This window comes from Mustela nivalis (genome assembly GCF_964662115.1).
Source record: "Mustela nivalis genome assembly, chromosome: 9".
Taxonomy (NCBI): domain Eukaryota; kingdom Metazoa; phylum Chordata; class Mammalia; order Carnivora; family Mustelidae; genus Mustela; species Mustela nivalis.
Window position 1 is genome coordinate 93,815,059 of NC_139028.1, and position 15,303 is coordinate 93,830,361.

Sequence of the window (15,303 nt, forward strand, 5' to 3'; positions counted from 1 at the left end):
AAGGGCAAGCTCTCGTGATCTGTGATGTCTAAAGATTTTATCCCGAGAACTACCCCATGTGTGCTTTTGTGAATCAAGAGAAGGTGAGGAAGGGAAGGTCCCTGTGTATTATGCACATGCATGTTTGCATATGATTTCCAGGGGCTCAACAGACCCCAGGAAGCTCCACCTCCATAGTGCCCCCAGTGCAACAGGGTATAACAGCCTCCAGTTTTTGAATCTCACTATGTTCCATGAAGCGTGGCAGGTAATTTATATCCTAAATCATTTCATTTGGTCCCCCATTCACTTTGCAAGGCAGTCGTCATTCCTATTTTACAGGAAAAATAATTGAGGCTCAGAAAATGTGCCAAGGGAGTGTTGGAGACAGAATTTGTTCCCAGACCTATCAGACCCTCCTGTCACAGGGCCACTATGCAGAGCCATTTATCACCAATTCATCTAGAAGAATATATCAAGCAGTGCCCAAAGGCTCAGTCCTGTAGGGAAGAAAGGCAAGGTTGCTCTTGACCTCAGAGAATTCACAGCTAACGAGGAATCAGGAGGAACATATCAATATGCAACACAGTACAAAAGTAGAGGCTGAACAGTGGGTGTCCTGAGGGTTTCCGTGGTCCACCAGACAATCACCTGCTCTTCCCTTTTCCCAGCCTTCCTTGTGGTTCCGGCTAATGAATCTGGGTGGATTTAACATAAGTTACGTCCAGGCTTGACCCTTCCAAACAAGTCCCATGATCACTCGTTTCTTCCTCTTGCCTTGCAGTAGTGATTGAGGAAGTCACGTGCTCCAGGTAGCATAGCTCAAGATGGCAGAGGACCACCCAACTGGTATCAAACTGGGAGGGCAGGGAGAGATGAATCTCTGGGGATTAAAGCACTGAAATTTCTGGTCACTGCTGTATAATCTAGTGTCCCCTAACTAGTCAAATGGGAGAGCCATAGCTGTCTGCTGAGGAGTTCTGGAAATATTAGTGAGTCCTGAAATATTCAGGGGTTAAATCAACTGAAGGTCTCATTCTAGACCCTACTGAGCCAAAATATTTGGGGAAAGGTCCTGGGAGTTCTTTATTTTTAATAAGGGGACACTGAGGACTGGCCATTTGGGGGAGCCTGGCACTGGTAGTCTGCTCAACATCCCCCAGTAAATCTCCCACATTTCTCCTTTAGGTGAAATGTAAATCTCCATTCTCCATTAGGCATCTAGAAGGCAAGTTTTGGGGGAACAGGGGTGTGCCTGAGTAAAATCCTGCCTCCTCCTCCTTCTTGCTATAAGCTTTCGGCAATTAAAGTATCTACTTCACAGAGTTGTTATGATGCTTCTATGAGTATTAGTTATCTGTTGCTACATAACGAATTACCCCAAAACTTAGTAGTGTGAAACAATTGTTTATTATCTCTCACAGTTCCTCACAGTTCTCACAGGAATTCAGGGGTTTTTTTCCACTGGGTAATTCCAACTCAAGACCTCTCCTGAGGGTGCAGTCAGATGTGGGCTGGCACTAAAAAATCCAGAGACCTGAGTGGGGCCAGAGGATCCCTTTCCAAGATGGCGCCCTCAAGCAGCCGATGACCAGAAGCCTCAGCTCCTTTCCACATGGTGATCCAGGACGTCAAAGAGGAAGCTGCAGTGCCTTCACAGGCTATCACTTCCATCGTATAATTTCCTGGTCACACAGGTCAGCCCTGACTCACCGTGGGACAGGACTAAACTAGGTAAAGAATATCACAAAGTGAGGGTCATTGGGGGCCATCTGTAAGGCTGCACAGGGTAAGCATTTCAGTTAATATCAGAAAGGCTCCAAATGATGCCTGCCAAGTGAGTAGCAGGAAAGAAACAGCAGCTATTTTTTTTTATTACAAAAAGAATGATCAATAATCTATAACGTGCACCTCCAGCTCCTGTAGTATCTTATCATTCTTCACTTCTTCCTCAACAGCCCTCCTGAGTGGAACCCAACTGCATACCCGTTTGCGTGGCTGTTGTGCCAGGCTTGGTGCTAGGCTTGGGCTCCCAGAGGGGAGGACTCCCATCTGGGTCCCTTGGTCTCTCTGAGGTTGAGACACAGAAGGATGTTAAAAGACACGAGCAAAGAGCTTGCTTAATGATGAATTATATGGGGTTGTCATATTTAACAAGCCTCGTTCGTGTTGGTTATCTTGCTTGAGAGCCATGCAGGGGGGCTGGTGACGAGCACAGGTTCTGGAATGAGATGGCCTGAAGCAAACTCCAGTTCTCATTTTTATTAGCTGTGTGACTTGGGCAAGTTACTTCATTTCCTTGGGTCTCCGTTTTTCTCATCTGTTCCAAATGAAAATAAGAATAGTTCTTCCTTCACAAGGTTGTTGTGTGATCCTAAGCATTTAAAAGGCTCAGAATAGTGTCTGGCTGATAGCACAGGCTCAAAATTATGAGCTGTGATGCTTCCTTCTCAAATCATCCAGGGATGGAGGTCAAGGATGAGACAAAGAGACAGGGAAATCAAGAGATGGGTGATCAGCTCAGACTCCCATCCCTGACTCTTGAGCAGTTCCAAGGCGAAGCTGGTGTTCAAATGTCTCTTTCCTCCGGGGACTTTGCCCTCGACTCAGCTAGGTCAGTTGAGAGTGCCAGCCGTGCAGGGGCAAGCTTGCCTGAGCCTGTGTCCATGATGCTCTGAGCCCCCAGACCAGGGCCAGGTGCCCTCAGGGACGCCTGGCACACTCTTGACTGACTTCTTCCGTGGGTGGGGCTCTGGGGGTGCTCTTAGCCCTCCCTCCACATTCACTGTCTTTGTCTCTCTTCCCTCATTTCTTTTGTTCATTTCTGGCAAGCTCAGGGCTTCCCCGGTGGACCCTGCCTTCCTTTGATGGGGGAGCGGAAAGCAGGCAGGGCTGGGGCTGGGGGTGGGCAACACGGGTGGAAGGAGGGAGGCCGGCAGGTGGAGGAAATCAAAGACTCCACATCAAAGGAGAGAGGGGCCGACTAGTGGGAGGATTCCCCATCCTCTGAGACTGGATCGGTGCTCTAATTTGTGAATTGTAGTTAAGTTTCAGAAGCCAAAACTAAGAGGCCCACCTGCCCCATGCAGGTGTTTGTTGAAAAGCTCCAGGGATGTGACCAAGATACAGCTTTGGGGGAGCTCTACCGGAGAAGGGAGTGCAAATTCTTGAAGGTGGGGGCACCACCGTGAACTCGACACTCTAGGTTCCTACTGTCCCAGAGAGTGACTTCCATGGGGCGGAGACAGAGGGCACCACCCCTGATCTTTTCGACCAGCTGCCCCAGGACAAGGAGGTTGGTTTGGGCTGAGCTCTGAGCAGGTCAGGTAGATCTTGGGGCGAACGTTCTGGAGCGGGATGAGCTCTGGTGCACAGAGGGGGCAGCTCTCTTCAGGACTCCTCAGGTTCCCCTGTCGGGTCTCCCTGCTTCTGCTGCTGCCCCCTGATGTCCACACTTTCTTGGTAGCCAAGTGATCCCGCCAAACCCACCAGGGCCATCACTCCTGCACGTCAGCTGGCCGCGGGTCTCTCCCCAGCAACACCTCGTCCCAGCCCCCTGCCTGTACCCCCCATCTCTGCTTGAGGAGTCCTGAGGAGAGGTGCTTTTGTCCCAAATCAGGGTGGAGGGTAGAACTGAGGGCAGGGGCAGGTGGAGCTATATTGTGACCTCGGGACCTGCAGACCTTGCTGGGTCCTGCATGGGGCATGGCAGGGTGGGCGGGGGCAAGGAAAAGGACAAGTCGGTTAGATTTTGAGGTTCGGGGCTTGAGATCAAGGCACTGTCCATCTGCAGAGGGCCTGTGTCTGGAATGTTCTCCGCCTTGTGAGCTAAGCAAGCGGTTAACTAACTAGAGACGAGAACCTCGCTCCAGGGCTCAGGCCGCAGAGGCCCTTGCTCAAGGGAGGTGTGAGGCAGAGCTCCGAGGAGAGGGGGCTGGCGCCGGCCCATCCTGCTCATCCAGAGCAGAAAAGGCTTTGGGGAGGGTCCCTGCTTCCGTCCCCTTCCCCAACACGAGCCATCCCCTGCATCCTGGGACTCAGCAGACAGCAGGTTTGGGCAGCTGGCAGCTGGCCTTTCTGGCGGGTATAATGAGAACATTAAGGCGGAGCTTTGGAAAGTGAGAAGCTTTGGGAGGATGGGGGAAAGGCGCTGGCTCAAGCCAGGATCTGGTGTGTCTGGGGACCGTGGCTTTGTGCCACTGTAGCCCCTGGGCCCCGGCAGGCCCAGCCCCAGGGGGAGGCTTCCCTCCCAGCTTCAGCTCCTGCCCTGGATGGAGCCCTGAGATGACTCAAGAGCCGCGTCCAGAGGGGACAGGAGGCTGGAGGAAGTCTGAAGGGAGTGCCGGTGACCTGGGGATCACCATTCTCGCCGGCCTGCCTCCTGGGCACCGCCCGAGACCTCAGGAAGGTGCTGGGAGGGAAGGCACCACCGCGCCGGCAGCAAGGGTGGGGAAGGGGAGGGGGAGGGGCCCCAAGTCCTGATGCTGAGACCACCAGAGACCTGGCTCTCCTCCGGGCAACGGTCTCCAGACTGCACCCTCCCCTCCCAGACACAAGCCAGTCGCTCACTCGCTCACTCAACAGCCTTTGAGATGCCACCACCAGAGCCAGGAGGAAAAACGAGGGAAGGAGGAAAAGGCGGGGGCGTGGGAAGGGGGTGGGTAAGGGAACGGGGCACAGGCTACAGACCCAACGCTTGTGTCCCCTGATTCCTACCTTGAGAATGAAGGCCCGGGGCGGGGCGGCATCAGGAGGGGGGGCCTCTGCGATCCCTGGGATAGGGGTCGGGGCCCTCCCTGAAGACCCCCTTCCGTTGTGTGAGGACGCGCAGCCAGAAGACGGTTGCCTGTGAGCCAGGAGGCAGACCCTCCCCAGACCCGGAAGCGGCCGGTGGCTTGATCTTGGACACCGGGCCCCCAGGGCTGTGAGAGATACATCCCCATGGTGACACGCCCGCCAGTCTGGGGCATGGTGATGACGCCCGCAGCAGGCGTCTGCGACAACAGCAGGACTGTAACACCCGAGCTCCTCTGCATCTCACGTGGCTGAAAGAGGGAGAGCCAGCCAGACCGGGTACCTGGAGGCTGATATGCCCTCCAGGAGTGAGCCAGGACAGCTGGGGCCCGCAGGAGACGGGCTCCTACTAGGATGCTCAGATGGAGGCTTCCGAGAAACCCCCGAAAAGTGCCCCAAATTAAATCAGCAGCTTCAACTATCCCCCCAGAGCCAGAGAACATCCCCCACAGAGCCTGCAGCATCTCGGGGCTCTTCCCACCCTCCAGCTGGCTCCAGCGTTGCCCTCGGCTGCCTGGAAGCCCGTCTACCCCCTTCCAGGAGAGCGCCCGGCCACAGGGGTCCCCAGCCCACCTCCAGCTTTCTTCTTTGTTTCCATCCTCTGTTCCCACTGGCTCTTCGTGGCCCAAGGTCCCTCTGTCCATAGATCCATCCTGGGGGGCTTCCTTCTCAGCAGGAGGCAGCCTGGAGCTCAGAGCTCCCGATCGCCCTTACTCCCGGGGGTGTCCGCTCCTTGTCATTGACTACTTCTATCCTGCCGGGGACGATGCTTCTCCACACTGTAACTTCCGGTGAGCCTCATTATTTTCCCCAGAAACAGGACACCACTTGCCTTGGGACCAGAAGGCACTTACTTACTTACTTATGTAGCTACGTGACCTCCAGCTGACTATGTCCGTCTCGGAGCCTCCAGTTTCTGATCTGGGGGACGACCCAGGTCACTTGCCTGCCAGCGGCTATCTGTGACGACTGCTGGTGCCTAGGCTGAGAGTGGAGATACTCCGGCCTCCTGGTAGACGGATCTCAGGGGGTTGACCAGAAACCCAAATCGGTATCTGACCTTGCTATGGAGAAGCTCTGCTGCTTGGAAGGACTGTGGTTGGTGGAAAGACATACAGATACCCCCAGCTCCTTCTGGAAACTTCATCCCCTCCCCGCGAGCCCCTCCCCCGGTGGAGGCTGGATCTAAAGTTGTGCTTAGGGCCATACCCAAAGCCACAGCCCAGGCCCATAGGCAGGGCTTCCTAGAGGGGCTGACCCCGAGCCCCAGGAACACCTTCTGCACCCCTGGCGGCTGCCTGGTGCTGGGCTGGGCAGAGCGGAGGAGAAATCTCAGCACGGAGCAACTCTGCAAGGAGATGGCCGAGATGGGTTTGACCTGCCTGATGAATGTCTCCTCGTGGGGAGCAGAACAGAAGCAGAGCCCCGGGACTGGTTCACCCCAGGTGGGGCAGGGATGGCTATGGGCAGACAGCCCCCTCCCCTGCCACCTAGAGAGGCATCTCGTTTAGAGGGACCCCCGTCTCTGAGGGCTCCCTGTGGTCTGACCGCTCCTCACTTGGGAAGTGAGTGGGAGGGGCTTTCTGGCCCCCAAGCACATGCTTTCTCTCTCCTCTGAGGACACGTGATGGGCCAAGTACAGTGCCAACACCCCGGGCGGAAGCAGGAGCTAGAGCAGCTCGGTCCCTGCTTTCAGACCTGCTCCTGCCGAGGACTTGCTCTCTTAAGAATTCGGACGCAGCCCGGCCTGAGTGGGCACTGGGGAGTCCCAGCCGCCTGCCACCCACCATGGCGAGGGCTGCCCCCTCTGGTCTCCAGTTGCTCCCTTGGCTTCTTGGTCCAGAGTTTAATCCTTGCTATGACTAAAAAAAAAAAAAAGAAAGAAAAAAAAGACATCACAGAAGCGAAGCCCTGCCTAGATCATGAAGGTCATTTGTCCCATGTTTCCCCACATTTTTTTTTGAAACCTCCTTGCACAGCACTCTCGTTTGCAGCATGGCCCCTGTTCTGACTTAACCTTTCCACTTGATTGACTCCCCGTAGCCTGGCAGGGAAGCAGAAGAGGTAAGCTCGAGCAGGTGGTGAAGAAACTGCAGTGGGGCCCTGGGGAGTTGGGGGAAACAATGATGGACTAACACAGGGCAGTGACAGGGGGATCTGCCGTTCGCCTGTGATGCTGATTTAACAAATATTAATTGAGCACATACTCCACGCAAGCCTGTGGTGGGCCCTGGGGATCTCGCGTTGGACAAGACAGACAAGCTTCGTGCCCTCGTGGTACTGTCGAATGGGGAGACAGACAACAGGTTAGATAAGTAGGTAGACAAATTCATTCAATTAAAAGGAATTTGTATTGGGGATGAGGAAGGAAAGAAACAGGATTCTGGGACGGAGATGAAAAGGAGGGATCCCTTTGAGAGAGAGTAACCCAGGAAAGTCTCTGTAAGGAAGTGGCTTCTGGCTGAACCCTAAAAGATGAGAAGGAGCTGGTCTCATGGAAACCAGGGGAAGGGGTGTTCCAGGAGGGGTTGGGGGAAGCTGTAAGTGCTAAGACCTACAGCAGGAAGCGCTTAGAGGACCCTTGGTACAGATGGGAGGTTGGTACGACTAGGGAAGTGGCGTGAGATCAAGACACAGCGGCTGACATGGCTTCGTGGGCAGGGACTTCTGCCGAGTGACCGTGCCGTGAACGGAGCTGGTGCAGAGGGGAAGAGAAAACGGTCAGCATGAATATATTTTGAGAAAGAAGCGAGGGCTTGCCAGTGGAGGGAATGGGGTGGGGGGTGCGTGTGGGCAGCATCGGGGGAGGGAGGAGGCAGTGACATCTCCCACGTTTCTGGTTGGAACTGTTCTTGGCTGAGATGGAGAAGGCTGCGTAAAGGGACATCAGGTTCGGAGGATGAAACAAGGTCAAATGTACTTTCTAGAAAGCACTGTGGAGGCTGGATTAGGGGAAGACGGGCCTGGGGTAAGGGAGGTGAATTAGAGGCCGATCCAGTGTTCCAGGTGACAATGATGATGGGAACCACAGAGGACCAGGACTGTGCAAAGGGGGGGGCCACTCCCACGTCCCTGTGAACGAGCAAAGAGTTTCTGCTTCTCCAAATGCTAGGGATTCTGTCTGCGAGGCGGCTGAGCAAGCCAGCCAGAGGGAGAAGTGCTTTCTGGAGAACACGGAAGGGAAGCCATCGTATGGGCAAGAGCGGAGGTGGGGGCGTGGAGAATGGGGTCATAGGAACGACGGGGCAGAGGCCACGGCCACGCAGTAGAGGAAGCAGGGCCCGCGCACCAGCTGCGCCAGGGAGGGGGCCGCCTGGGGAACCAGGAGCCAGCATCCACCCTCAGGACCTGGCTGGCCACGAGCACAGACTCAGGGCGACCCTTTGCTGCCAGGGTGACCTCCTTGCGAGGCGTCGGTCAGGGCGTTCAGAGAGATGGGGTGGACCAGGCTCTGGAATTTCCACCCTCCATCCCAGGATTAGGTGCCCCCAGACACGCGTTCTCCTTGGCCTTCCTGTCCGGTAGCGCTGCCCCTTCCAGCCTCGGAGGTTAGCAGACAGTTAGACGGGGGGTGGGGGGGAAGGAGGGGACCCTTTTGCAGGAGAAAGGCCGCAGCTAGCCGACCCCGAACCTGGCTAGTCAACCCCGGACCCGTCAGGATTCTCACTCACTCACTCGTTCATTCATTTGTGCCTGCATCCCTTGGACGGAGGCCGGTGGCATGTCTCCAGCGGCATCCGGCTCCCCGGTGCTGGGGACAAGATGGTGAGCGTGAGCCGGGCTCCGTCCTCAAGAAGGGACAGATGAACAAGGCAGTGCCAGCCGCCAACCCCTTCTCTCCTTCCTTCCTCGGCCCGTCCCACTTCCATTCTGGGTGCTCAGACCCGTCCAGTTGTCATGCAGGGCCCACTCCCTCTAGCCCCTGGACCTCATGCTGTCCATCTGGGTTAAGCCCCTTTATTTAATCTTGTTTCGTGAGGCTAACACGGGGTGGGGGGCAGAAATCAGGTGTAAAGAGCGCTGAGCGGCGCCTGAGGGGCTCAGTCGGTTAAGCGGCTGCCTTCGGCTCGGGTCACGATCCGCGCGTCCTAGGCTCGTCCTGGGCTCGAGCCCCACACCAGGCTCCCTGCTCAGCGCGGAGCCTGCCCCTCCCTCTCCGCTTCCCCTTCCTCCAGTGGAAGTCTGGAAGTCTCTCTCCAGTGGAAGTCTTTCTCTCTCTCAAATTAATAATATAAAGTCTTTAAAAAAAAAATAACAAGGAACACGGAATGACATTTTTCTGAGTTTGGCTTTTATTCTGAGAGCATTTGAAAAGCCATATACGTATTTTAGGCCAAGGAAGGGTGTGTGATTTCTATAGAGAAAACACCTGCAGGGAGGAGGAAGGAGAGAGGCTGGCAGGGCTGGAGGCGGGGAGAGCACAGAGAGGGCCTTTGGGATAGTCCGGATGAGAGAGGACCAGGGCTCCTGGCCAGCCCTGCCCTGCGCATCCCACCCAACCCACTGCCGGAGAAGAGCGGCCGGGTCTCCCCGCTCGGCGTCTCCCCCGGAGGCATCTGCGCGTGTTTGAAGTTTAACCAACATGGATCAGGCAGCTTCCGCTTCTCAGACACCTTCGTGTATAATTAATCCCCTCCAAGCTGTGTTGTCAGGAAAAATTAAACTTCATCTCTCTTTCTTAGAGATGAAGAAACTGAGACTTGGCTTCCAGCCGCCCTGAATTTGAGTTGCTGCCACGAACCCAGAGCTGGCAGCTAGAAAGTTCCAGCACACAAGGCCCAGGGGGCCGCGCGCTGCCCCTGTGCGGTTGCCTCTGACAAAACCTTACAGTCATATCTAACGGGCCCGGATGGGGGGATTTCTGGCATCCACCCGCCTGCACTAGAAGCAATGAGGAGACAGCAGGGGCTTCTGACACTGGGCCTGGGACATGGACGTGCTCCCTGGAGGGCTGGGGACAGCCCCACATTCCTTCTCTCTTTGGTGGCCCTTGGCCCAAGAGGGACAGTTCTGTAGGGGAGGGGGCCTGGGGACTTTCTTTGTGGGAAGTTTCTCCCCTTGTGGGTCCTGGGAGAGGCCTGCCCACGAGCCCACCTTCCCCATTCTTTCGGGGTCTTTGTTTGGGAGGGGAGGCCAGGGAGAGAGGATGAGGAGGACAACTGCTCCATCTGCTGGCCGTCCAGGGAAGCTCCAGCCACGCCCAGGGGAGCGGGAGGGGGAAGCTTTCCTTCCGTGGGGGCTTTTAGGGTAAGAGGAGTCTTGGGTCCCCGAAGTGGGTGTGACAAGGAACAAGGGACATCTTCTGTAGGAGAAGCTTGAGGACAGAAACCCATTTCAGCTGGTGGCAGAAGTTGTCAATGCCATTATCTGTGCCCTTGGGGGATGGGGGACACAATGGTGAACAGTGTGGGGGGTAGAATATAAAGACAATTACATTCAGGTAAGAGGAACGTTGGGGAAAAATACAGGCAGAGAAGGCAGACCAGTTGAGTTGACTCCCTAGGTCCCTTTAGGTGCTGCTCCTGAATCCAGAGGACGAAGAGGAGTTAAAAACCAGGGTTAATGCAAGACATTCCAGAAAAGTCCACTGCTGTCCCTGCTCAGGCCCAGGGCTCGCTGCTCCTTTCCTGTCCCTGCAGCAGTTGGACGACTCAGCACCCTGGCTCCACTGGCACCCCCGAAATGCTGGTCCCTGAAAACAGTGGCAGGAGCTCAGAGGGCCTATGGCTGCTCCTTGCCAGGGGATTGCCCCCTACCCTCACCGTGGGGCTCTCCCTTCCCCCCAGACAACAGTGCTTGGGAGACTTCTCCGAGCAGGCATGTACCCGCTCACAGACCTGAAGCCGGCCGAGGCTGGAAAGCATGGTGGAAGATGGGAGAAGGATCCTGGCTGGTGAATTAGGACCTGGCCTCCGCAGGTCCCCCGCAGACGAAGGAACCGATCTGAAGTAAAAGGGAGCGCTGCCCAGGTAGATTTCGGAAGAGCAATTCGAGCTGGCATGAATTCCATCGGTCTGTCACTCTAATCAATTGGCTGTAACTCATCCATCATCGACTAATACAGGTCAAATCCTGTGTGGGATCAATTGGACCGTCCGCTGTGTGCAGGGCACTGGGCTAGCTGCGGTGGATCCCAGCGCGAGGAGACCCGGCTCATCCTTGGGAAGCACCCTCCCCCACCCCCACCGCCAGCCTGCACCCCCACGTAGCCCTTCTCTGCTCTTCTCCTCCATGATGCCTGCTCCCGGGAGCACAGCCCATCCAGGTAGCCACACTGAGCAAGTGAGGGGCTGTTTTTGGAACCGTGTCTCTGGTTCTCTCACTATCCTTTCTCTCCTTGCTTTTATAGTAACGAGCACTGGCCCACGCTTCCCGCCACCTCTACCTGAGCTCTGGTCAGACACCTGATGGTGTCTTCCCCACCTACCTGAGGAAGCTGAGTAAGGCCCCGTGATTGTGACCAGTTAAACAGGAGTGGAATATGGGGTAACAGTTGGGGTACACCCTCCTCTTCCTCGTCTCCTGTTCCTGTAGGCTGGGAGGCAAGCATGGAGCATAGTGGTGAGCAGGCTTTGCACCCAGGACGAGGGCCAACACCTGGTGATTGGTGAAGTGGCAAGATGGCTGCAGGGGGACCCCAGTGCCCTCTGATATCCTCTACCATCTCTCAGTTCATTCATCATCCCGCTTGTTGGGACAACGTGATACTCCATTGTGTGGCAGGTGTCTAAGGTCGTGTGGCTACAGCAACATGGATACCAATAACCAAGAAAGCCCCATTCTCCAGTCAACGGGCCCGCTTCACAGTTCACTGCAAATCCGCAAGATGCCTTAGCTAGGTCACCTTATCTCCAATTACAGGCGCGAGAAAGCCCAGCAGAGTCTTTCCCAAGAGCCCAGGGTTAATGGAAACTGAGATTCTCAGACTTACCTTGAAGAGCTCTTGACATTTCCTCAAACGAAGAATGGTTCTCTCTCCTTGGAGATTAGGATCCTTTGGCACAAACCAGGGAATACCATTAAGAAATCTTTTTTTTCCTTTTCTTAGAGCAGTTGTAAAAAGGACAATTAAGCCACTGAAATGTGAGTGCTAAAGAAACCAGGAAGTTGGACAAAAGGCAGTATCATGCAGGTCGGGGATATTTAGTAATGATTAGCATTTGGAAGTCAGCGGTTACTGGTTCAAAATCATTCTTGTAAATGTTCAACCACGGGAAAGCCTTCGAAATGCCAGGTAGCCAGTGGTTTCTGGATGAAAGTATTTTTGAAAAGGAATAAAAACTCCCTTTCACTTCTGATAGCGATCTCAGCTTACTGAGCGAAATAATGAGCGGTCTTCTACACGATCCTGGACTCACTTCCTAGAAATTCGTAAATACCAGACCACAGAGCGTGACCAGTCACTGGACACGGTGCCCACTCTGTGTGTTTAGAGAACTGGCTCGTGTGATAAAGACTCAAATGTCTGGTCCTCACGTCAGGGTCTTTGGACCCAAAAATCACCAGAAAGGGAGCCAAAGGGGGCTCCAGGTTGAAGTCGGAAGTCAGGACAGGAGAGGCAGGGAGGGGAGAGTCGCTGGATTAAGGGGGAAGGTCAGCCATCTGTGAAGGACCCAAGTGTCCTCTTCCCAAAGTCGAAGCAGAGATGGGGACACTACTGGCCTTGGAGTGGAAAGATCCAGATTCAAGTTCTGACAACCCTGGGCCTCACAAGGTGACCTCTGAGTAGAACACACAGATAACGCCGTGACGAGTGGACCATGAGGAAGGATACTGAGAGGGCACCTGTGTTCTTGCTCACCGAGGTTTTGTTTGTAAGTACAAATCAGCTGGCACAGAAAAGGCATCTTCTGGTTCAGGTGATGGTGGACAGTCGTCATCAGAGCTGAACACCAAGATCCCACTTCCCTTTCTTCCTGGTGTGTGGTAGGATTGACGTTCCCTGCCCTCTTTAGTTTGGTGTGACCGTGTAACTTGCTTGTCACTCCTGGGCAGAAGCTTTAAGAGCAAGCGTGCCATCTGCCACGTTCCCTCACCCCATATCATCAGTGACTTTGGAGACATGTGCTGGGACAAAGTCTCCCTCGTTCTTGGTGACTATGCTGAGGCGAACGCTTACTCCCTGCCCCCACTCTCCACTGGTTGGGCGGAAAATCCGTGAAGCTAAAAGCCGCTGCAACCTTGGAATTGTTCGTGATTTGCTGCATAACCTCCCACTGCCCACATTTTATTTTCTGTATCCTTGATGCTGTGGCATTTGGGGCCTTGATCCCGGAGACTCTCCCTCGAAGGGCTAATTCCTCACTCCCCTGAGAATGTGGCTTTGATACAAAGATCAACCAATCCACAGCCACACCCTGACTGTCTTTTATCAAACTCTCACCTGGCCAGTGCTGAGCTTACTCAATGTACCTATTCTGCCTTGTCCGTTCCTTCCTGTGAAAACCCCAGTAAAGACTCCAGGCCACGCTCCCCCTTGCTCTCCTTGCCTCCTGACCAACCCTGGTCTTTCCCCAGATGACCTTGTGCGATGTGCCATGCGTCCTGATTTTAGGGATCCGTGTGTATAAACTTCCTTCCTGACAAATCATTTTCATGCGTATCTTATCTTTCCCAATAAAAACAAATCCCAGGTATGTTTTTACACTAGAAAAGATGAAGATTGGGATTGGTATCAGACACACCAGATGTTCCCATCCTCTTCCCAATCTCTGGGTTCTGCCTTCCTCTGAGCCAGACTCTCCCCCTGCAGATGGGCTTTCTGCATGTAGCAGAAAGAACCCAGGCATCCAGGCTTCATTGCCAGGGCCCAGAGGCAGCACATGGTTCTTGCTGCAGGTTCTGACAGAAAAAGTCATAGGGAAAGACTCAGACCGAGCCAGTCTGGGTCATGTACAATCATGAGACGATCGTTGGGGCATGCGCCTTGATTAGCACTGAGAGATACGCTCCCCACTGAGGCCTGGTGGGTGGCAAGTGCTGGGCAGCCAGGAGCCCAGGCACCAGTGACAGATCTATCATTGCCCTTTTGTGGATGGAATCTGAACATCCGCACCTTGCCATGTCCTACGGGAGGGGTGGTCTGCAGATGGCTGCTCCTTTCACCAAGTACTACTGGAAAATGAGACAAGCGCTGAATGAGGGAGCTAGCTTTGAGGACAATAGATAGAAGCTAAGATACTTTTCTGAGCTAGAATCAGGCCAACTAGAAATATGGTTGGCAAAAACCACCTGTCCTCCCTAACAGTAGAAAACCTCTTAAGTGAGCACGTGGGGTGAGGATTAGCAGACATTCGTAATCGTTGAATTTTCCGGTTATTTGTCGAATGCCCTCTGTATGTCATGCGTCCAGATGGTTCTGTTCCGGTCGAGCTCGCTAAAGGAATGATGTCCAGCTGCCCAGACCCCTATGCTGCTTCAGGTTACTGCCTTACAGATGCCCCTGGGAGGTCTGGAGAACAGGGACTTGGAGATGGGACGGTGGGTCACTGGCACTAGAAGGAAAACAGAGGGGTTGAATTTACAAAGCTGAACTCAACCTGAGAGTAAGACCAGGGGCTCTCAATCTGGAAGCAGTGGGCTGGCTCCCAGCGTCTTCGAACTCTTGTCACAGATATAAAAAATGGGACGTTCATGTCCTACAGAAAGGATCTGCAGCTATCACAGATCATCGCTGGTTATAGCCCCCAAAATGTTAAGAGCTGCCGTGTTAAGAGAAGGTCGCTCGGCTTCCAAGAAATAGCAGAGAGGGGTGTGGGATTTTTTTCCTCGACATTCCTAGTGTCTTAGCAGTGATTGTCTCATCTCGACTTCAGTTCCAGTATTTTCCAAAGGGAGCCCAAGTCATAGAACTCCACGTCCCTCACCAAGCTCTGTGTGGTAGAGAGAAAGCGAAGAAATCTGGGCCTGCGTCCTAATGAGGCCATTTACCAGCAGGTGACTTAACCTCAATGAGCTGATTTCCTCATCGATAAAGAGAGGATAATGACATTCACTGTCGCACCAACCCTGCGACGGTAAATGACTGCGGAGAGCTTTCCACCTTCCTTTCCTTTAAGAATCAAAGTGAACACGATCGAGCCTTATATGTCCTCATGGTGCTAGAAGTGCTTTCAGGGACGTGGTATCATTTAATCCTCACAAAAGCCCTATGGAGGGGGTACTATTATTATCCCCATTTAATTTTTATAAAAATGGGAAAGGGAGAATTGAGAGGCAGGGTCAAGCCCCTGGCCACTGAGAGGCAGGGCTGGCTTCCAACCCTGGCAGCCCGACTGGAGCCCATCCTCTGGCCCAAGGGCTCTGCCTCCTCCACCCGCCCTGCCGGGCATCCACACACACACTGCTCACAGCCACCAGAACAGAGCCCTGACAGCAGGCCAGGTGCTGTCACCCCAGGGGGACAGCCTTACACACGTGCCCCGCTGAGGTGGCGCACACGTGACAGGGACAGCTCAGGCTGTGCGGCGTTTTCACCCCAGCCCCTGCAACAAGCACGCAGACTGTCGGCCTGGCTTTCCTCGGCTCCAC

General features: G+C 54.4%; 1 long non-coding RNA gene across 1 annotated transcript; it reads right to left on the bottom strand.

Annotated features, from left to right (window-relative positions):
- Positions 1-1,391: 1,391 nt before the first annotated feature.
- Positions 1,392-14,782, bottom strand: LOC309873417. Its single transcript, XR_014316346.1, has 6 exons — positions 11,705-14,782; positions 6,561-6,629; positions 5,632-5,866; positions 5,347-5,552; positions 4,696-5,024; positions 1,392-4,056 (listed from the first exon to the last, which is right to left on the bottom strand). It is a non-coding gene; the product is annotated as an uncharacterized lncRNA (long non-coding RNA).
- Positions 14,783-15,303: the final 521 nt, after the last annotated feature.